General features: G+C 43.5%; 1 pseudogene; it reads right to left on the bottom strand.

Moving 5' to 3' along the window:
• The window catches only part of LOC141094356 (uncharacterized), a 118,830-nt pseudogene that overhangs the window by 43,499 nt on the left and 51,110 nt on the right, over positions 1–24,221 (bottom strand).

The raw sequence follows: 24,221 nt of genomic DNA, 5'->3' as shown, positions 1-24,221 counted from the left end.
TGGGTGTTGCCTTGATAACAGCACAAGACTTCAAGGTCTGTTTGTTATAGCCTACTACAATCTTCACCAACCAGAGATTCGTTTGCCATTAGCATGTCTCTTAACAATAGCACAATGCATCAGGGTTGTTTTGCTACTGATTATAACCCAAGGTCTGTTTGCCTCTGGTCAACTTGTCATAGTTGTCTACTACTGTTCAAAGTTCAACATATGTTGCTTGTTACAAAGTTAACTCTTCATGCTCATAGCATAACGCTCTAAGATGGTAGCTATATGGGCAGCATGACTTCCATAATCACCTATTCTGAAAAACTGGATACCTATCATAACCCAGGCATACACTCATACTTGTCTTCATGTATATCACAATCGGTCCTCGATTATCGATGTCATGCATGACCATACATGAGACCATATATAATGCAAAAACCTCGACACACAATCAAATGAAACTCAGATGAATATGAATATAGACCAAAGTTTATTGATTCCAAAATATCATAAAGACCAATATTCCACAGGAAAAAATTCCACAGAAAAAAATTCAACGTTTCGGCTATAGCGCCTTTTTCAAGAACTTATCTGTAGAGTAAATAATACATGCACTCATTACATAAGAGATATAAAGTCAGGTACTAATCATACAAAAAATAATAATAATTGTAATTAACACAAAATAAAGACTCAAAACATCGAGTATCATATATTGAAATAATCAATATGGACCCAGAATAATACCTGTGAAAATAATAATCCATGGACATCAGAGTCAAATTCATCATACATGTCACTTAGGTGTGGACTGCCTTATGAGGAAAAAAGAAAAAATCATATTGAATAATTTTCAATTTAATACCCAAAATATAGTGCGTCACCAGAAAGAGTTTACCCGGTGTACAATATAATATGTAAAAGAGTAATACACCCCATATAAATGATTGCAAAAAGAATCCTAATCACATTCTTATTCCATGTGAACAATTGCAAAAAATTGCAAAAGGACATCCTGATAGAAATGCATTGTGCGTACCATGAATATACTTTACAATATATGAAAGTGCTATACTCCACGTAAATAACTGCAAAAAAAGTGCAAAAAAAGGGGATCCTGATCAAAACATGGTGCATTCTATAAACATCCCTAAGCCCGATATAACCTGATCTATGCATACCTGTTTCAAAGTCCGTAGATTGCATGCACGTGCTCCATGGTGATCCGTGCGGTATGGCCTGTCTCTGCCCTGAGAGATCCCGGCTCTCTTATGTCGGAGAGGCTAAAGACTTCCGGGGTAAGAGTCAGTGCCAACAAAGAGAACTGCGCATGCGCCATTGGCGTATACCGGAAAAAGCCGAAGTGAAAAGCCGATTGGTAGTGACGAAAGCAGGCTTACAGGTGAATGCCATACTAGAACAGGGAACTGCTATAAAAGAAGAGAGAGTTTGAAGCCGCCACCATCATCCGTCATATCAGGATAAGGATCATTTCCCCCGTGCATTATCAAACTAAAAAAGAAAAGACAAAAAAAGTTTAATTAAGAACATATGAAATAATAAAAGGCATATGGAAAAACTATGATAATTATTTCCACCAGTATTTTAGTACCAAAAGTAGGAAAAAATAAAAAATAAAAGAAAAAGCATAACCAACATTGTATACACTGGAGGAGAACCACAAGTTTTTTTAAAAAAACCTTGTAATATAAATAATGTATAATAATACATATAATGGACAGGGTGAGACGGTCATGGACAATCCAAGAAAACTACCCAAATTAAATATAACTAGACTAACATCCGATTTCATATTCTCTATTTAACCCTAATGGTGTTAGGGTCTGTAAAGTACACAATATGTGTATTGAGTTTATTGAAAAACTCTAAAAGAGAGTCAACACCCCCCGTCCAAATCATAAAAACGTCATCGATATAACGCTTCCAATACGTAGCATAAGATATAAATAGAGGATCCCCGTATACGAAGGATTCCTCAAAATGCAACATATAAATATTGGCATAGGGGGGTGCCACATTCGACCCCATGGCCGATCCTCTGTTCTGAATATAAAATTGATCTTCAAAAAGAAAAATTTTTTTTGTCAAAATCAAGGTAAGAAGATCCTTGCAGAATTCAATCTGGTCATCTGAAAAGGCTGTTTTAACAGACAGAAATGTAACCATAGCTGCAATGCCTTCATTATGTGAAATGCTCGTATACAAGCTATTAACATCAAGTGTAACCAATATAGTATTGGCGGTCAAGGGACCCACAGATTGGATACTAAAAAGAAAATCTGAAGTGTCCTTAATATAGGATTTAATAGAGGGTACATAAGGTGTAAGGATTTTTTCTAAAACAATGGATAATGGTGAGAGCACTGAATCTGTGGAGGCGACTTTGGGTCGTCCTGGTGGTTTCATTAGATTCTTATGAACCTTGGGTAAGGTATAAAAAACCGGTATAGTAGGATTGTGATTAACCAAAAACTCTCCCAGCTTCGAATCTATAGTTCCCATTTTACAATAAAAGTCAACACGATTTTTTAACTTTTTTACAATCTCAAAGGAAGGATTGTTAAAAATGGGAGTATACGTCTCAGGATCACTCAACTGAGATAAAATCTCCATAACATAATATGAACGGTCCATTATCACAATCGCCCCACCTTTATCAGCAGGCTTTATTATTAAATTCTTATTGTCTTTTAAATTGTTAATCGCTCTCTTCTCCTCTGTTGTAAGATTATGTTTAATATGCACAGTGCCCCTATTAACCATCTTAACCACTTCATCAATATCCCTCTGTACCAAATCAATATATGTTTCTACCGGATGATAGGACCGCGGAGGTGTGAACCTGCTAGTAAGTCGTAAATTTAACGACTGTAATGAAAATTTGTTAGAGGAGCAATCAGGACTAGTTTTAGCTGCTATAGTCTGACTAGAGAAATGCACTTTAAGTCGTAATAATCTATAGAACCTATTAAGCTCTTGCTCTAAACAAAATGAATTAAATCTGTATGTCTCTCTCTAGCTGAGATGACTCTCTTACAAAAGGGATTGTCTTTTTGTCCAATATTCCACAGGAAAAAATTCCACAGAAAAAAATTCAACGTTTCGGCTATAGCGCCTTTTTCAAGAACTTATCTGTAGAGTAATTATTATTATTATTTCCACAGGTATTATTCTGGGTCCATATTGATTATTTCAATATATGATACTCGATGTTTTGAGTCTTTATTTTGTGTTAATTACAATTATTATTATTTTTTGTATGATTAGTACCTGACTTTATATCTCTTATGTAATGAGTGCATGTATTATTTACTCTACAGATAAGTTCTTGAAAAAGGCGCTATAGCCGAAACGTTGAATTTTTTTCTGTGGAATTTTTTCCTGTGGAATATTGGTCTTTATGATATTTTGGAATCAATAAACTTTGGTCTATATTCATATTCATCTGAGTTTCATTTGATTGTGTGCCGAGGTTTTTGCATTATATTTAGTATTGAATTTTACCTCTGAGCACCAAATATAAAACAGTGAGCACCCCGTTTATTATTATTTTTACATACATGAGACCATAACATTTTGGTCTCTCTTGTCTTCGAGAATCATACTATTATTGAGCACAAGACTTCCTTGTTCAAGCAGCATAAATATTCATTATCTATACAGTTGTTATTAATATCACTTGTGTGCAAATCAGGATAAGGAATCTTTGAAACACAGAGCTTCAAAGACCACAGAACAATTCCTTGTCTTATGGTATTGACACAGAGCAAACGCTTTGTGTCTCAGTATCAAAGTTCAGCATTAATGATATTACACCATAGTATATTGCAATATAGTGTTTGGATTCAAACAACCATATTTCATATTTGCAATACTTTCCACCCTTGGTCTAATGACCACACTATATCAAAGCATATAAACAATATATTACAATATGTAGGCTATAAGATATCCATATTTTTATTAGCACCACAGTAATGCACCTGCCGTGTTCCAACACTTTGTGAATGATATCTTCAGGGATATCTGTGGGGTATATGTAGTGGTTTATCTAGATGACATCCTGATCTACTCCACTGATGTTCTTACACACGCGCAACATGTCCGTTCTGTGCTCCAAAGACTTAGAGAACATTCTCTATTTGCCAAGCTGGAGAAGTGTGTTTTTATGGCTGAGGAGGTACAATTTTTGGGGTACATGATTTCTGCTAAGGGGTTTCGCATGGATCCTGCCAAGATCCGACCCATTAGAGAATGGGTGCAACCCAAAACTCTAAAAGCACTGCAGCGATTCTTGGGATTTACAAATTATTACCGTAAATTCATCAAAGGCTTCTCTGAGATCGCCAAACCGCTCACGGATCTGACCCGGAAGGGGGCAGACGTTTTTAATTGGAAGCCTGAGGCACTTCAGGCATTTTCTGTTTTAAAAGATTGTTTTTCTGCCAACCCAATATTAATTCAGCCTGATCTAGACCGCCCCTTTGTGGTAGAGGTTGATGCCTCTGAGGTTGGAGTAGGGGCAGTGCTTTCCCAAGGCACTGCCTCCCTCACTCAACTCCGTCCATGTGCCTTCTTTTCCCGAAAATTCTCTCCTACTGAGAAAAATTATGATATAGGGAATTGGGAATTGTTGGCCATAAAGTGGGCCTTTGAAGAATGGCACCACTTCCTCGAAGGTGCTAAACACAAGGTTACAGTGATCACGGATCACAAGAACCTGACCTACTTGGAGTCAGCTAAAAGACTGAATCCTAGGCAGGCTAGGTGGGCTTTGTTCTTCTCAAGGTTTAACTTTGTGATCACGTTTCGTCCAGGGACTAAAAATGTAAGGGCTGATGCCCTCTCACTGAGTTTCTGCCCCTCACAGGCTGAGGACTCGGAACCGGTTCCAATACTGGCCAATGGGATCGTGGTGTAGGCCGTGTCTCTGGACCTTCTGGAGGAGATCCGTAGGTCCTCAGAGCCAGTCCCGGACATGACGCCCTCCCAGAAACTGTTCGTTCCATCCCCGTTTCATCTACAAGTACTGAAGGAGTCACATGACTCTGTCCTGGCAGGCTATCCTGGTGTTAATAATACTGCCAGACTAGTGACCAGGAACTTTTGGTGGCCGACGGTCATGAAGGACTGTAAAGATTACGTTTTAGCTTGCGAAACTTGTGCTCGTGCTAAGTCTCCCCATAATCGGCCTGACGGCTGGCTCCAGTCTTTGCCCGCCCCAGAGAGTCCATGGACCCACATCTCCATGGACTTCATTACTGGCCTGCCACCCTCAGAAGGGAAGACATGTATCTGGGTGGTGGTGGACAGGTTCAGTAAGCAGTGCCATTTTATTCCCCTCTCTGGACTACCTAATTCAGAAACCTTAAGTAAATTGTTCGTCATTCATGTAATACGACTGCACGGCGCTTCGGTGAATATCGTGTCCGACCGAGGTACCCATTTCGTTTCTAAATTCTGGAAGGCATTTTGCAAATGCATTGGCGTTGAATTATCTTTCTCCTCCGCTTACCAACCTGAGACTAATGGACAAACTGAGCGTGCCAACCAAGCCCTAGAGGAGTATCTTCTCTGCTATGTCTCGGAACACCAATCCGATTGGGTGGATCATCTCCCGTTAGCCGAATTCGCCCTAAATAACCAATACCAAGAATCCATCAAAACCACCCCGTTCTTTTGCAATTATGGTTTACACCCACGTTTTGGTTCATTTTCGGCTAAGATGTCGGAGCTCCCGGGGGTAGAGAAATCCATACATCACTTAAAGACCATCTGGTTGGAGGTGAACTCAAACTTGAAAGGCTCCCAGGTCAGACAGGCTTCGGCCGCAAATAAACGGCGGTACAAGGGGCCGCATCTGGGAGTTGGGGACAAAGTTTGGCTGTCTACCAAAAACATTAAGCTTAAGGTACCTTCTGCCAAACTGGGACCCAGATTTATTGGTCCCTATGAAATATTAGAGGTAATTAACCCGGTAGCCTTTCGTTTAAAGCTCCCTCAGTCTTTCAAAATACCCAATGTTTTCCACAAATCCCTCCTCAAGAGGTACCGCTCCCCAATTCATCCCATTCAGTCCCCTCCTCCTCCAGTTTTGGTCAAGGGTGCCTTGGAGTGCGAAGTCCAGGGTATCCTTGATTCCCGTTTGGTGAGAAAGTCCGTGCAATATTTGGTGCATTGGAAGGGCTATGGTCCAGAGGAGAGGTCCTGGGTCCCCGCTGATGACATCCATGCCAAGGGGTTAATTAGACGGTTTCACCTCCTTCATCCTGACAAACCAGGTTTTGAGGGTCCGGAGGCCCCTCTTGGAAGGGGGGTGCTGTCACGTCGCCGCCAGACTCAGGGTCTGCTGTTCCGGCTCCGGCCACTAGGAGGCGCCGGACAGACACTTCGCCACCAGACTCAGGGCCTGCTGTTCCAGTCTCGGTCTCTAGGAGGCGCCGGGCCGTCACGCCGCCGTCAGTCTCGGGGACGGCTGTTCCTGCCTCGACCACTAGGAGGCGCCGTGGTTCGCCTCAGGGTGAGGGTGGTGACAGAGAAGAGGCCCCTGCACAGGCATCTGGTGGCTGCAGGCTCCGCCCCTCTGTCAATCATGTAGGGCTTACTGCATGTCCGTCTGGCCTGGTCCTGGGGGCGGTCCTGGTTACATCATCAGTCCGAGAACCTGTGAGGGATCACCTGATCCCTCAAATACCTGGGACTGGTCTTGCAAGCCGCCGGATATATTCTTGGTTCCCCTGCGTGCTACTGTGTAATTTGCTATAGTTAAACTCTGACCTCAGCCTGGATTTCTGACCATTCTATTGCCTGCCGTTTTTGTACCTCTGCCTCTATTCTGATATTTTGACGCTGACCTTTGCTTGAATTCCCGACTCTCCTTCTGCCTGCTGATTTTGTACCTTGCTGCCCTCCTAGTTTTACTGACCCTGGCCTGGACTTTTGACTCTCCTTCTGTCTGCTGATTTCGTACCTCTGCTGCCCTCCGGCCTCTGACTCCTGCCTCCTGACTTTGATTACGGGCTTTAGTTTTGACCCCTTGGCGGCCGTCCTGCTCTGGTCCACTGCTCCTCTAAACAGCTACTCCCTGGGCCTTGCTACAAGTCCAGATCCCTGTATAGGGGTTAAGGGTCTCGGGGTTACTCGGGGCGCTGTTCCTACTGCAGCCCAGATTCGCAGACGGCCGTCACAAATTCATAATGGAGAAGTCATAACGAGGAATTGGTTATGCTTCTCTCCCTCTAAGGCTAAGTGCACACGGAAATTACCGCGAGAATTCCGGAATTCCAGTCTGCGGGAAAATCGTATTTTAAATTCCCGTGATTTTCCCGCGGAAAAACTAGCATTTTGCAAGCGTATTTAGCTTGCAAAATGCTAGCGTTCTCCAAGCGATCTGTAGCATCGCTTGGAGAACTGATTGACAGGTTGGTCACACTCGTCAAACATAGTGTTTGACAAGTGTGACCAACTTTTTACTACTGAGGCTGCCTATGCGGCATCAGTAGTAAAAGATAGAATGTAAAAAAAAAATAAAAAACGGTGTTATTCTCACCCTCCGACGTCCCGCGCATCCGTTCCCAGTAATCCTTTGCGAAAATGCCCGCGATGATGTCAGTTCTCGCGGGATCGCGACGTCTCGCGGTCATTCGCGATGACGTTGCGCGAATGACCACGAGACTTCGCGATCCCGCGAGAAGGGACGTCATCGCGAGCATTTTCGCAAAGGATTACTGGGAACGAGAGCGTGGAGAGAGGCGGGAAGACTGCGCGGGACGTCGGAGGGTGAGAATAACAATATTTTTTATTTTAAATTCTATTTTTTACAGGGATATGGTACCCAAAGCCCGGAGGACAGTCTTCTCTCCTCCGGACCATGGGTACCATCCGCAATTGTTCTGCTTACTTTCCGCATGGTGTGCACAGCCACATGCGGGAAATAAGCGGAACAATGTATTCCTATGGGTGCGGGATCGCCGCGATTCCGCAAATTAATGAGCATGCTGCGTTTTTTACCGCGAAGCAAATCCGCCGCGGTAAAAACCACAGCATTAGCACAGCATTGCGGAATCCCATAGGAATGCATGGGATGCTTATTTTTTGCGTTTTCGCGGCAAAATCGCGCGGTTAAAACCGCCGCGGAAACGCGAAAAAAACGCCACGTGTGAACTCAGCCTAAAGGACGCATTTACTGCTTCACGTGCAGATTGATGTGCTTTATTACAGCATCTGAGTCTTCTCAGCTTTTGTCTAATGGATTCTGTGATTGGAAACATTCACAAGAACGTATAAAAAATCATGAGCAGTCAGCGGAACATCTGAACTCTACAATTGCTTTCAATATGAGGTTAAAAGCGATAGGGCAAATTGATACGGAGCTAACACAACAGATCGAGGCTCAGGAGCATTATTGGAGGTCAGGTAAGTATTGAAACGAATGGTAAATGTTATTTAGTTTATTGCAGAGCGTGGCTTAGCATTTAGAGGAGATAAATTGGTTGGATCACCTAGAAATGGAAAGTGCATTCTTGAACTCATCGCCCAGTACGACGACTTTCTTGCTCAGCATATCAAAACTCAAGCCAGTCGCGGCAAGGGTCATACAAACTACCTGTTATCTACAATTATGGAAGAAATGATCAATGTAATGGGCGAACAAGTCCTCAGAGAAATTGTTTCTCGGGTTAACAAATCAAAATACTACTCCATCTCTTTGGACTCCACACCCGATGCAGCTCACGTTGACCAACTAACCCTTGTATTGAGGTATATGGAGAAAGATGGCTCTGTGGAACTCTTGTAACAGTCCTGGCCAACAAAGGCCATGACGCTCAAGACATGTTCAATACTTTGTTGGAATTTTTGAAGAGACATGACCTAGACCTGGGAAATTGCCACGGTCAAAGTTATGACAATGCATCTGCAATGAGTGGCAAATACAACGGCCTGTAAGCCAAAGTGATAGAGAAGAACAATCTTGCATCCTGGATTCCTTGTACGGCACACTCTTTAAATCTGGTTGCTAAAAATGCTGTAGAAAGCTGCTCAAGTGCTGTACATTTTTTTGACTTCCTTGAAAAGCTGTTTTTCTTCTTCACAGTTTCAACGCATCGGCATCCTCTCCTGTCTGAGGCTTTGAAAAATATTGACTCAGAAACAGCATTGACTCTCAAACGTGTCACAACAACGCGTTGGTCCTGCAGAGCAGACGCTACTAAGGCCCTTAAGTATGACTATCAGCAGATTAAAGATGTACTTAAACAGATTGCTGATGACTTTGAAGAAAAAAGCTGTGTACGGTGTGAAGCAGAAGGACTGTTAAGACAAATGAATCAGCTTGAAATTGGGGTTAACACCCCATTCTGGAATGATATCCTGCAAAGAAGAGATGCTGCTAGTAAATATCTACAACACGCAAAACTCGATCTAAACACTGCTGTGGCGTCACTGACCAGCTTAAAAAACTATGTCGCATCAAAGCAGCGTGACTCCTTCAAAATTTATGAGAAACCAGGTGAAGAGCTGTCTGGTTCATCTGAGTATGTTCAGACGATAACTCGACACAGGCGCCGAAACGTGTGTCTCAATCCATTGGATTATGGCCATACGGAAGAAGTCTTCTGAAAAATACAGAACAGAAAATTTCTTGCCTATCATTGATCAGTTTATCGTTTCTCTTAACCAACGTCTTCAAGCATATAAAGATATATCAAGCAAATTTAGCTTTTTTAGCCATTTGAAAGAACTGTCTTCAGACGAGCTTAAGGCCACGGCAGAGCAACTCGTCAGGTCTTATTCAGATGACTTGGACATTACATTTATCAATGAACTGTGTCAGTTTGTAGCATTTGCCAATTTATTCACAGACGAGGAGCCAAAAGATATCAGCACTGAACTTTTCATGTACAAGCTTCTCATGGAAAAGGGTGTGCAGGACACTTTCCCAAATATTGAGATAGCTCTAAGGATGTATCTAATTTTGATGGTAACACACTGCAGTGGTGAACGCTCCTTCTCAAAACTCAAAATAGTTGAAAACCGATTAAGGACATCTATGAAGCATTTGGCTATCATGAGCATCGAGTCAGATATACTGCGTGAATTGGACTTTAGTGACATCATTAGTGATTTTGCAGCACGAAAATCAAGGAAAGTGCCTGGATTGTAAAAAATGAATGATTTTATCTGAATTACTCTGCGTAAATGATTTTTGTAAATAAACTTGAGTTAGTTTCATTTTGTGTTTTTGCATTACATTTTGCAACAACACCTTGAAAAATGGGCCTCCCACAAAAATGGGCCCCGGGTCACCCACCTCTTCAATCCGGCTCTGTGGAGCTCCTTGCCTGGTCCAGATGCGGTATGTAAACTTAGATCACAGCCTACACGGCAGATCAACACTGGCATCTAGTACCCTCTCATAAGGTGACCAAGGGATATTTCTACATATTGTCCATTAACATCATCCCACAGCAGAACAGCAGTCAGTACACTGATAAAGGTCACTGTTAGACTGAAACATTTGGACTTTGTACTACAGATTTGACTGCATTAAAATTATCTTCATTTCTTCAGGTAAGTGTATAGACTCGGGAGAAATTACTGAAATCGTCTATTGCTCACCATATCTCTCCCGATTTCTTTAATCCATACAAATGGCCTGGGTCATGGCCTCTCCCGAGGAGTAAGGTGGAGTATTCAGAGCCTGAATGTCCTTGAGTGTATCAGAAAGACATCTGTGGAACTAGCACCTGAGAGCTTCATCATTCTACAGCACTTCAGAGGACCATTGTCAGAACTTGGAACTATAGTCCTCAGCAGTGCGACCTCCCTTGTATCAGGTTCACGATCTCTGCCTCTGCGACCTGTACCCTATCTGATTTATCATAAATCATCCCTAAGGCATCAAAAAAGGCATCAACAGAACATTGTTCTGTTGCTTGTGAGGTCAAGGAAAATGTGGGGCCCTCCCCCCACAGAAGCGACAAAATTATTCCCACCCACTGACGCTCATCCCCAGAAGACCAGGCTTGTAAGGTACAAAACAATCTGCAAGTTTTCCTTAAAAACCCTAAACTGGTCTTTCTCTCCCACGTCAGTGGGTACAGAAGTCATAACTACAGTCAGTAGCAGAGAGCTTTGAGAAGCACCCTTGGTACTAGAAAAGTAACCCTGCAGGTGGGACTTTAAGGCCGGGGTCACACTTGGGAGTGTGATTCGAGAAACTCTCGCGAGTCTCTCGCATCAACACCTGGCACTACAACCAGCACTCGGGACTGGAGTGTGCGGCTGCATAGAAACACATGCAGCTGCACGCTCCGGTCCAAGTGCCGGCGGCAGTTCCGAGTGGATGTTTGATTTTCTCACATGACACTTGCAAGTGTGACCCCGGCCTAAGGATTATAGTTTCTGGTGCTTCCTGGCCAGAACCTGGAACATCTGGGTCAGATTCGCCACCTGATCAGAAATTATGAACTGGACCCATTGGAGGCAGGAAAAAAGTATACTGCCAATCGTACTATAACGCTAGTCACCATTCACGGACAAGCCGTGAGGTAGGATAGTGAACCCTCACCAGTTGGGACTATACTTCCAACATAAATACTACTAGCTCTGCAGTGGAGTATTTACGATGAATTGTTTCTGATCACTCCTCAATGTGACCAGAACTGAAATCTACTCTCTTAGCCTCAGGAAATGGCGAGTTTACCCCTCCTGGTCATGCCTTTTTGGTAAACTAGATCTTATTCCTGACCAATTACAAATATTCCTAGTCACTCTAAGCTCATAATCATTAAAATAATTTTTTTGTGGATTTTTGGAATTTGATTTTCCTTGTAACGTTTTTTTCAGACCTTTTCATTTCACAATGCCTAGTTGGAAAGAATCCTGATGGAAACCTCTGACCCTGGTCTGACTGGGGGTTAATTGTTCCGCCTCTCCGTGGAAGAGGGCGGCTATTTAATGCTCACTGGACCTAGGTCCGGTGTCAGTTATACTCCTGCCCTCGGCTGAGTTAGTTGACCTTGTGCGTACGTGTGCCTTGTGCCTGATATCTTGCTTGCTTGTTTGGTTTTGATCCGGTTCTGTCCGCTACGAGTTCTGCCTGTCCCTCTTGTACTGCGCTACCTCTCGTGTATGACTCTCTGCTTGTGACCCGACTTCTCTCTGCTCGTCCCCTTGGTACCGCGTCGCCCTCTTGTGTATGACCTTTGGCTTTGTCTGACCTCCCGTCTGTTTATCCCTCCTGTACCTCGCTGTCCGTACATCTGAATGACCTCCGTTTTGCCCGACTGAGTTTTCTGTCTTCTCTGAAAGCAGGACGCTAAGCCCCGCCCCCTTGCATTCACATGACCGTAGGTCCCGTGCCGGCTTGCTAAACTTCTTCACTCAGGTCCTGTGCACCTATACTTTCTGGCTGTCCTGGTCCCCAGGGGTCCCTACAGTGCGGGTGAGTCCCTGCTCAGCGGAGGCTGTACGCCGGCTCTGTCAGGATCCAAGGGAGGTGATCCAGGTGCTACTCCAGGACTGACCTTGGGTAGATGCCAGCTGACCCCCTAGGAATGGGTAGCTGGGATAGCCCAGGGAAATATCCAACAGATGCAGGCAGGCAGAGAAGATGACAGGAACCGCAGGTGCAGACAGGACAGTCTGATGGAGAGATGAGCACTGGTGGGTGCAGCTAGCTCAGCTGCTGTTGAGGTGAGCACTTGCGGGGGCAGCTGGCTCAGCTGCCATTGAGATGAATACTGGCAGGTGCAGCTGGTTCGGCTGCCGCTGAGGTGAGCACTGGCGGGTGCAGCTGGCTCGGCTGCCGTTGAGGAAAGCACTGGCGGGTGCAGCAGGCAAGATACTAGTACTGGGACCTGAAAACTGTGGCTTAGTGAAAATTTTAAACTGTCATTGTGGTGCTCGTAAGTTGCAGTCACCAGTATCTGGTAGTGCCCAGCTCATGCTTCTGTAGACACACAACTGTAAATCAGGTGGGCTGTCATCGCTACAAAAATGCCAAACATGTGGATGCTAAATGTGGTTTAGACACACTGTGGTGATCAGAAAGAAGGGGGCATTTGGATTTGGGAGCACACAATCTGCAGACGTTCTTTTGGAAGGCAAGGAGCCAAAGCACTTTTCCAGAGCCTTTGTGCTACCAGTAACATGGAAGCCACCTATATTTCCATTTATAGTTGATGGACCTGAGTGGGGACTTGCTTTTTTGTGGTTTGATTTGAAGGTTTTGAGGGAACATTTTCCATAACATTTGGGATCACATTTATCCAGCGCTCTGCACTGAGCACTTACACTTTACATCTAAAACAAAGACAGGATTCAGATGAAATCTCCAAGTTATTCACTATAATGCAGCAGCAGAGTTACTCTGGACTCCGTTTGGAGATGTCCTTCTTTTCAGAGGTGCACAAAACTGTGGTTGACTGCGCTTTTATGTACGACTAAAAAGAAAGACACTGCCGGATCATAGGAAGCCACATGGCATCCAGAGTGACTCCATCTGCCTCATTATAGGGAATCATCCACCAGAGGTTCTACCTGAATCACGTATTTTAGAGATTTACAAGTAAACCCCAGTGTAAGCGCTCAGCATAGAGCACAGAATAAATATGAGTCAAGCCTTACTGTGATCTTTGGGAGGTAGAAAGAACAAATCAATAGCATGTGAATTGGTTTTATTCTTTTTATGCTGTTCATCATGTAGTATAAGTGATTAACTGACTTTTTTCTTCGGGTAAGTGCAAGTACGGCGATACCAGATGTAGAGACACAGGGGTCAGCGGGTGATCTAGTCAGCTAGCCAAAACTGCATGGACCAAGGATCATCCCACCGAGCGCCCAATCTCCTTTGAGAGTGGGCATAATACTACTAAGACAACACAGGGTGAAGGTAAAACAATGTGGCAATATTTTATTGAACCACAAAAGAGGCAAATAACATAGAACAGGCCCAGCAAAACACTCAAGATGATGTAAAATTACAGTTTCACACTTACGCTGACTCGCCAGGATAAGAGCAGCTGTGACTTCAGAGCTTCCAGGGCTGCCTACCCCACCTGTGTAACGCAAAGGAGGAGGTAGCAACAAGCCTAGGAAGCTGACAGTCCATTGAGGCACAAGCCCAGGTGACAAGAGGGTCACGTCCTTGCTTCTCCGAACATCTCCATGGAGCCAGGTGATCGGTGGCTGCCAATTCTGGCTTTCCCAAATGTATCCATGGGGTTCTGGTGACCGGTGGGTCCAAATCCTGACTACCCTCACATATCTATGGTACAGTGATGGTCAATGGAGCAGATTTTATTCTTTCAGCTGGGGCCATGGTCCCCTAAGCTGGCATCTTGTAAAATGTCAAATCTGTTTCCCTCGTGATGGAGCCATGATCTGGCAGCTATCCTGTAGAGTGTTCCTGGAGAGAACGCTTTTTAACTGCAAAAACTGCATCTCCATATTTTGAGAGCTATAATTTTTCCATAGTTTTGCTGACAGAGTTATAAGAGGGCTTATTTTTTGGCAGGACAAGTTGATGCTTACTGGTATAATTTTCGGACACATGACATTTTGTGATCGCTTTATATTCCGATGTTTGGGAGGCAGAATGAACAAAAAAAAAAGGAATTCATATATTTTTGTTTTTTTATGCAGCTCTGCATGAAGTAAAATTGATAAGGCAGTTTTATTCTTTGGGTCAGTACGATTACAGCGATACCTCATTTATATTCTTTTATGCTTTAATGCTTTTACACAGAAACTATTTTATTCTAAAAAGAATCGCTTTATCATCATGAGAGCTATAACTTTTTTATTTTTCTCCTGACGGACCCGTATGGCGCCTTTTTTTTTGCAAGACAAGAATACGTTTTCAGCTGTACAATTTTTATGTAGATTGCGTTTTTATCACTTATTTTTCCACTTTTTGTTCAGCAATAAGAAGAAAAAGCATAGTTTTTTGCCTTGATTTTTTTTTCATTTGTTTTACGGTGTTCACTGAAGCGGACAGTGTGACGGTTTTAAAGGTCAGGTGGTTCCAGAAGGGGCGATACCAAATGTGTGTACTTTTTATTTTAATTTAAACAAAAATAAATGTATTTATTGGATTAATAATTTCTTTTTTTGGTTCTTTATTTTGTGATAAAAAAAATATTTTTACTCTTTGTCATTGTCCCCAGTTGAGACATCAACTGTATAATGACAGATCACTGATCTGATCACAGTGCCCTATCTATATGGTGATATGCGGTAACACAACTCCTGCAGCACCTTATGTATACGGTGCAAGTCGGGAATGGGTTAAACGATGCTATCTATGAATGGAGGGATGAGCCAAGTTGCGCACATTCAAATACTTGTCTCTTCCTACACAGACAAAAGGAGATATTGCTTCTAGTACAGACCATTTGTTATCCCCCCTCTAAGCTAAGAATCCAGGAGCTAAGGTGCCAGGATTGACACACACCTCCAGCAAAAGCCCCTTTGTGCTTACAATACTGGTATATCCAGTTTCACTCCTTTTGTCAACAAAATGTAACTACTGTCTTATTGATTTACCTTATAATTTCCTTCACACTCTACATGAGATTTTAGATGATGAAGATATGATTCCCAGGAATAACATTTCCCACATTCTGAACATAAAAAATGGTTTCTACCCTGTATGAGTTCTCTGATGTGCAACAAGTTTTGAACTCGAACTGTAACATTTCCCACATTCTGGACATGGTTATGGCTTCTCTCCTGTGTGACTTCTTTGATGTTTAAGAAGATTTGATTTCTGGTTAAAACATTTCCCACATTCTGGACATGAATACGGCTTCTCCCCTGTGTGAATTATTTGATGTTTAAGAAGATCTGATCTATTGAAAAAACGTTTCCCACATTCTGGACATGAATATGGCTTTTCCCCGGTGTGAATTCGATGATGAATAAGGAAATGTGATTTCTGGTTGAAACATTTTCCACATTCTGAACATGAATAAGGCTTCTCTCCTGTGTGAATTCTTTGATGCTTAAGAAGATCTGATCTCTGGATAAAACGTTTCGCACATTCTGGACATGAATATGGCTTCTCTCCTGTGTGAATTCTTTGATGTGTAATAAGCTCTTGTTCCCGGGTAAAACGTTTCGCACATTCTGGACATGAGTATGGCTTCTCTCCTGCGTGAATTCTTTGATGTGTAATAAGCTCTTGTCCCCGGGTAAAACATTTCCCACATTCTGGACATAAATATGGCTTCTCTCCTGTGTGACTTCGCTGATGAATAAGGAAATGTGCTTTCTGGATGAAACATTTCCCACATTCTGGACATGAATATGGCTTCACTCCTGTGTGAATTCCTTGATGTCTAAGAAGACTTTGTCCCTGCATAAAACTTTTCCCACATTCTGGACATTTATAGGGCTTCTCTCCTGTGTGGATTCTTTGATGTTTAACAAGATCTGATGTCTGGCTAAAACCTTTCCCACATTCTGAACATGAAAAAGGCTTCTCACCTGTGTGAATTCTGTAATGTCTAAGCAATTTTGACTTCTCGTTAAAACCTTTCCCACATTCTGAACATGAAAAACGCTTCTCCCCTGTGTGACTTCTGTAATGTCTAAGCAATTTTGACTTCTCGTTAAAACATTTCCCACATTCTAAACATGATAATGGCTTTTCTCCTGTGTGAGTTCTCTGATGTGTGACAAGACATGATTTCTTTGTAAAACATTTCCCACATTCTGGACATGAATATGGCTTCTCCCCTGTGTGACTTCTGTAATGTATAAGCAATTTTGATTTCTCGTTAAAACATTTCCCACATTCTAAACATGATAATGGTTTTTCTCCTGTGTGAGTTCTCTGATGTGTGACAAGACATGATTTCCTTGTAAAACATTTCCCACATTCAGGACATGAATATGGCTTCTCTCCTGTGTGAATTCTCTGATGATTGAGAAGACTTGATTTATGAATATAACATTTCCCACATTCTGGACATGGATATGGCTTCTCTCCTGTGTGACTTCGCTGATGCGTAAGAAAATTTGCTTTTTGGTTGAAACATTTCCCACATTCTGAACATGAAAATGGCTTCTCTCCTGTGTGAATTCTCTCATGTCTAAGCAATATAGATTTATGTTTAAAACATTTCCCACATTCTGAACATGAAAATGACTTTTCTCCTTTGTGACTTCTCTCATGTCTAAGCAATAGAGATTTATGTTTAAAATATTTCCCACATTCTGAACAGGAAAATGACTTTTCTCCTTTGTGACTTCTCTCATGTCTAAGCAATAGAGATTTATGTTTAAAATATTTCCCACATTCTGAACAGGAAAATGACTTTTCTCCTTTGTGACTTCTCTCATGTCTAAGCAATAGAGATTTATGTTTAAAATATTTCCCACATTCTGAACAGGAAAATGCTTTCTTCTTTGTGGGAATTATTTGATGCTCAACATCACTTTTGCCGCTTTCATTTTGCTTAACAGTCGGTGATGAATCCAAAGGCTCCGAGGATTGATTTTTGCTCTGAAGGGCTGGAGGTATAGCTGGAATAATGACATGCTTTTCATAGGTATCTGGTTTGACACCACAGTCACCTGCCAAGAATGAAACTGATTTTATTATTTTTCAATATCAATGCCTTATATTTTATATAATTTCTATATACATAATTCTATACAACTCAAAGTATAATGAAACTATGACCTAAGACAGTGGTGAGGCACCTATTCACAAATCCCATGGTACTGAACCTCTAAAGTACAATCGACAAACATAATACACAAACGCAGAAAAGTTTGAAGCAATAAAGGGAGGATTAAAAATAAGCTTTATTATATTACAATCTATAGCAACAGATGAAAATATACACCATAAAAACATGTAAGATTCTTAAAGGAGTATTCCCATCTCTGGTCAACTATCCCAATATGTAGAAGGTGTAATAATAATATTAGGGAATATGTAGTATAGTTCTTCTGACTCGCTGTGTTGCTCACCCAATGTGCAGAGCATTGCACAAGCTTAGGTATCCATGGTTGCTACCACTGATATAGTGACGGTTAGTTGCTAGTGGTTATAACGATGGATACCTAAGCTACTGCAATGCCCTGGACATGGGGTAAGCGACAGAGAATCAGGAAACTATACCACATTTCCAATTTGAGGTATTTGCTATTATTGCACCAACTATATTTTGGGATAGGATCTTGGAAATGAGAGTACCCCCTAAAGGCCTCCTTTACACGCCAGTGTCCAGTACGTGTGGTGACAGTTTTCTTACGTACCGGAGACACTTAAACATTTAGACCCATTAAAGTGAATGGATCTGCGCAAACGTCAGTGTGTTTCCACGGACCGTGTGTCTTTGGGCAAGCCACCCTGACATGACTGTTTGTTAGCAGCAGAAAGGGCCACAAATAGTCTTGCACACTAATGACACATGGATGACATCCGTGTGTCATCAGTGACACGTACCAGCACCTGGGAATCGGCGGTACTGTTCGTGCTGATCCCCAGCTCCAGGTGTTAAAAACAGCTCACATCATTGTACCCTGCTCTGCCTGTGATCAGCCCAAGCAGGGGACAATATTGAGCGTTGTATTAAGCCCCCGCTGTCTATAAAATTAAAAAAATAAAAATGAAAAAAAAATCACATTATACTTGTTAGGAATCTGGTTTCTGCTACATCTATGCAGAAACCTAGATTCTCACATGCTGCAGTCTCTTGTTCATCTGCTACTGCAGAAGGGATTGCAGAGGAGATTGTCTCACAGCAACTCTCTCCAGAGGCTAAGTCCTTTATACCATCATCTGACCATGGGACGACCTCCTATTGGAGTTCAGGTGCTCAGGTCCTGCTCCGGATCCTATTGGCTCTTCTTGGACTTCTGGAGGTTTCCGGAAGGTCCCGTTCGCTAAAAAAAGTGCGCATGGCTGTTCCGCCATGCGCTAGTATAGTCATGCTTGCTGCTGTATGTTTGTTGATGGATGCATGTTCTGGTGAATGACTCATTTGAAACCCCGATTCCTTTGATACTACGAATGTGTGAGTGTTTGAGTTAGCCAGTATCAGCGCCAGTGCACCATTGCACAGCAGCTTAGCGTCTGACATCTCGCCTGCGTTTTAGCGGTGTCTCTGCGGCTCCATCTACGCCGCGCTGCAGTAGCAGCTTACTCTTGCGTTTGCAGTTGCAACGCTGTTCACACAAGTATGTACGGTAGGTATTTGCGGATGTAGTGCCGTTATATATAACTACTCAGTAGACTAATTACTGTTTGTGTGCAGCTGAGCCCCTGTGTTGCTAACAGGCTCAGCATTGTCATATTTATTATTTGTATAGCTTCTCTGTGAGTTGAACAGAGGTTGCTTAGTGCACCTGGGTGATATCTAACCTTGTGCACATTACCGCCTTATAGCTCTGCCATCTCCTAGCAGCGGTTTTACCATCTGCCGCACGGTGGACCCCGAGCGGCGAACGCACCTTAGTTATATTTTTATTTGGTGCGTTCCGCCGCTCCTAACATTATACTAGCGCCAGGGTCTGGCTAGAGATGGCAGATCAGCAGCAACTGATGCAGTGCATACGGCAGCTTGAGAACCGGTTGGTTACTCTGGAGAAGGCTCTCTCCGCTGCACAAGCCACTGATGCTGCTGTCCAGGCTCTAACGGATGCGGTAGTGCGTATGTCCGTGTCCACCCTTGCGCCGACAGTTACCCGCCTCCCGTTGCCCGATAAGTTTTCCGGGGATGGCGCCTCCTGTAGGGGCGTTATCAGCCAGTGCTCAATTCACCTGGAGCTGCTGGCTGCGCAATTTCCTACGGAACAGGCAAAGGTGGCATTTATTAGATCCCTACTGTTGGGCAAGGTTCTGGAATGGGCTACGCCTTTATGGGAGCGTGGTGATCCGGATAGTCGGTCCGCAGCCCACCTGCTAACTGCTATCAGGCAGGTGTTTCTCGGTCCATGGGTCACACACGACACCTCTCTACAACTTCTCTCTCTGTCCCAGTGATCCCTCTCGGTCAGCCAGTATGCCGTCCGTTTTCAGACACTGGCGTCCAAGTTGGAGTGGTCTGATAAGGCCCTCATCCCAGTATTTTGGAGAGGATTAGCGGAGCACGTCAAGGATGCTCTCTCTACGAGAGAGATCCCTACCAGCCTGGAGGAGTTAATAACTATCTCCTCGTGCATTGACCTCCGTTTCTCAGAGCGTGGTTTGGAGCGTGCTCACTCCAAACAGAGAGGTACTCCGGCTCCCGAATTTTTTGTGCCTCTGGAGTTGCCTGAACCAGAGGTCCTACCCCCGGAGCCCATGGAGGTGTCTAGTGCCAGTTTTGATACACCCCCGGCTCGGGAGTCCATTTGCGATTGTCATCGTGTGCACACTGCTTCTCAGGAAGTCAGCGCCCCGCAATGGTTGGATTCCGAGCCGGTCGACGAGACTTTTGTCCCTCCTCATCTGAGGCCTAAAATCCTCGCGTGGGCACACGTGTCCAATACGCACAACCATCGTGGCTATATGCAAACTTCGACGTTGTTGGCTGGAGCTTATTGGTGGCCTCACAGGGCCCGGGATGTTAAGAGGTTCATTCAGGCATGCACCTCATGTGCTCGGCATAGCCTCTCTAGGCGGGGTGTGGCGACGTCCATCGACACACTGCGGCGTTCCACTGCAACTCCCACTCCTGCCATCTCCCAAGTTTCCCTCCTGAAACCTGGCAACCTTGCCTCCGCTGATGCCTTCCACGTGTCCCGGGTTACCATGTCACCTACCAGGACACCAAGCTCGCCTTTGGACGAGTTTGAGCCCTATGCCACCGCTGGGCGCAGGGTGATGGATCGGAAAGCTCAGGGAGGAGGGGGCCCTAGGAGGGGGGTAATGTTAGGAATCTGGTTTCTACCACGTCTATGCAGAAACCTAGATTCTCACATGCTGCAGTCTCTTGTTCATCTGCTACTGCAGAAGGGATTGCAGAGGAGATTATCTCACAGCAACTCTCTCCAGAGGCTAAGTCCTTTATACCATCATCTGAGCATGTTCATGGGACCACCTCCTATTGGAGTTCAGGAGTCAGGTGCTCAGGTCCTGCTCTGGATCCTATTGGCTCTTCTTGGACTCCTGGAGGTTTCCGGAAGGTCCCGTTCGCTATAAAAAGTGCACATGGCTGTTCCGCCATGCGCTAGTATAGTCATACATGCTGCTGTATGTTTGTTGATGGATGCATGTTCTGGTGAATGACTCATTTGAAACCCCCATTCCTTTGATACTACGAATGTGTGAGTGTTTGAGTTAGCCAGTATCAGCGCCAGCGCGCCATTGCACAGCAGCTTAGTGTCTGACATCGTGCCTGCGTTTTAGCGGTGTCTCTGAGGCTCCATCTACGCCGCGCTGCAGTAGCAACTTACTCTTGCGTTTGCAGTTGCAACGCTGTTCACACAATTATATACGGTAGGTCTTTGCGGATGTAGTACCGCTATATATAACTACTCCGTTGACTAATTACCGCTTGTGTGCCGCTGAGCCCCTGTGTTGCTAACAGGCTCAGCATTGTCATATTTATTATTTGTATAGCTTCTCTGTGAGTTCAACAGAGGTTGCTTAGTGCACCTGGGTGATATCTAACCCTGTGCACATTACCACCCTATAGCTCTGCCACCTCCTAGCAGCGGTTTTACCATCTGCCGCACGGTGGACCCCGAGCGGCGAACTCACCTTAGCTATATTTCTATTTGTTGTGTTCCGCCGCTCCTAACAATACTCACCTTGACACCTAATCCAGTGAAGCCATTATCCCCTGTAAAGAAACAAAAATAAAAAAACAACAATATCCCTCACCTGTCCAAAATTGAAAGAATCCAAAGTGTCCCACGCCGGAATCCATCTGTGCGACATTTGCTTATCAGCATCAGCGGTTACCTGAGGCGACCACTCACATTAAAAAGCTTGGTAGAATGACTCATTGCACCTGGATTTCTCAAGCTGAACTGCAATGATCTGAGGTCATCACAGTTCATAGGCCTGCTCTCACTGCATGGAGTCATTTTCCTCTGCTCTTCAGCAGGAGTGGTTGCCTCATAACCCTGCATCAAACTCCATCGCACCCAAAAGAACTACAAATATTGGCTGGTGACCTTTATCCACCCCCAATTCCTCAAGATGATTGAACCATTATAGTAAATAAGCCCCTGTACTTTGTGTCACTCCCACCACATTGTAGCTTGTAAGCTCTTATGGGCAGGGTCATCAATATCTTTGCATTAATTATTGTATTATCGTTAACTTTGTTATGACTGTTGTATATGAACTGTTGAATTGTAAAGTGCTGTGGAATATGTTGGCACTATATAAATAAAGATTATTATTATGAACAAATGTCGCACAGATGGATTACGGCACTGGTAATTCCATTCTTTCAACTAAATCCTTTTTTCCCCACTGTATTTGATGTAAAGCTGGTAGTTCATCTGCCGCGTACAGTAGATTCACCGTGTGATGCGACAGAATAGAACAGATAGATATAAAGAGGTCAGTCACACATAATTAGTACAGTGTGTACTAATTGCATGGGTTTAATTTTCATAACCAGCAGAGGTAAAGCAGATGGCTGTGGGCTGATGTTTATAGCCTGGGAAAGGGGTAATGCCCATGAAGCTTGCCAGGCTATAAATATCAGCTCTCAGTTGAATACTTGACCTTTACTGGTTATTATAATGGGGGCCACCCAAAAATGACGTAGGGTCGCCCTGTAATTAATAACCAGCAAAGGCTAGGCAGACAGCTGTGGGCTGATATTATTAGCCTGGGAAGGGGCCATGTCTATTGGCTCCATCCTGGACTTAAAACATCAGCTCTCAGCCACCCCAGAAAATGCTCATCCACAGGATGCGCCAAATCTGGTACTTAATCTAGATCTTCTCACTTGCCCTGGTGCGGAGGCAAGTGGGTTGATGGTTGTGGGGGTTGATGACACCTTTGCATTGTCAGGTGACATCAAGCCCAGAGGTTAGTAATGGAGAGATGTCTATAAGATGTCCCCATTACTAACCCCATAGTCAAATTGTATATAAAAAATGCCTTTGTATTTGTAAAAACAGACCAAGAATTAAGTCCTTTAATTGAAAGAATGACACAGACTCCTTTAACAAACCAAAATAAAACCATACACACCTCATTGCCCAGTCCGCTGAAGCCAGTGTCCCCTGTAACAGAATTAAAATAATAAACAGCCATATTCCTCACCTGTCCACTAAGATAATAATCAATTTATGCCATGTGGCATCTTCCTCTGCCTCAACCAGACTGCATTGTTGCAGGATGCGACCTTACAGCATGCCATCCAGCAGAGAAACTGAGCTGCATGTGCTTGCTCAGCTCAGTGTCTCACAGTGAACTCCTTTCACTTCACTGACGTCACAGCGAGCGCGAGAAAGTTCTCAGGCTTGTGGTGATATCAATGAGGTGAAGAGAGTTCACCGAGAAACACTGAGCTGAGCAAGCACACACAGCTCAGTGTCTCTGCTGGATGGCAGCCTGCCATTTAGATGTAGCACAGCTAAACCCTTCATGGGACAAGTGGATTATTATCTTCTCGGCAGACAGGTGAGGAATTTTGTTGTTTATTATTTTAATTTTGTTACAGGAGATATTGCCTGCAACTGTCTGCCAAGCCTTTGCTGGTTTTTAATTATTGGGGGACTTTAAGTCATTTTTGAGGGGACTCACATTTTAATAACCAGGAAAGGCTAAGTATACAGATGTGAACTGACATTAATATCCTGGGAAGTTCCATGTGCATTACCCCTTTCCTAGGGTATAAACATCTGCCCCCAGCTGTCCGCTTTCTCTCTGCTGGTTAATTAATTGTTGGTGTACACCACTCCATTTTTTTTTTTTTTCAGAAAATAAATTAGTAAGTAATAAAATACATGTAGAGTAAGCTGCACACACTGTTCTAATTCTGTATGTGACTGACATCTGTATATCTATCTATTCTGCTGGGTCACGCTGTGATTTTACTGTATGAGGCAGATGAATTACCGGCTTTTTCAAAGGACATGGGTGTGTAAAATTCAGACACCACCCATATGGTCCAAGTGCCGTTTGATTTTTTCTCTCAGCCATTTATTTGCAATGGCGAGTCTCGTCAGAAATACAAGGACAGTCGCAGCATGCTCATAGAATAACACTGATCAGAGTGCGGTCTGATTTTTTATCAGAT

This window comes from Dendrobates tinctorius, unplaced genomic scaffold (genome assembly GCF_039654945.1).
Source record: "Dendrobates tinctorius isolate UK_male_01 unplaced genomic scaffold, ASM3965494v1 ptg000063l, whole genome shotgun sequence".
In the NCBI taxonomy this organism is placed as follows: Eukaryota; Metazoa; Chordata; class Amphibia; order Anura; family Dendrobatidae; genus Dendrobates; species Dendrobates tinctorius.
The sequence above is the reverse complement of the archived record's forward strand: the minus strand, read 5'-3'. Positions and strand labels throughout refer to the sequence as shown.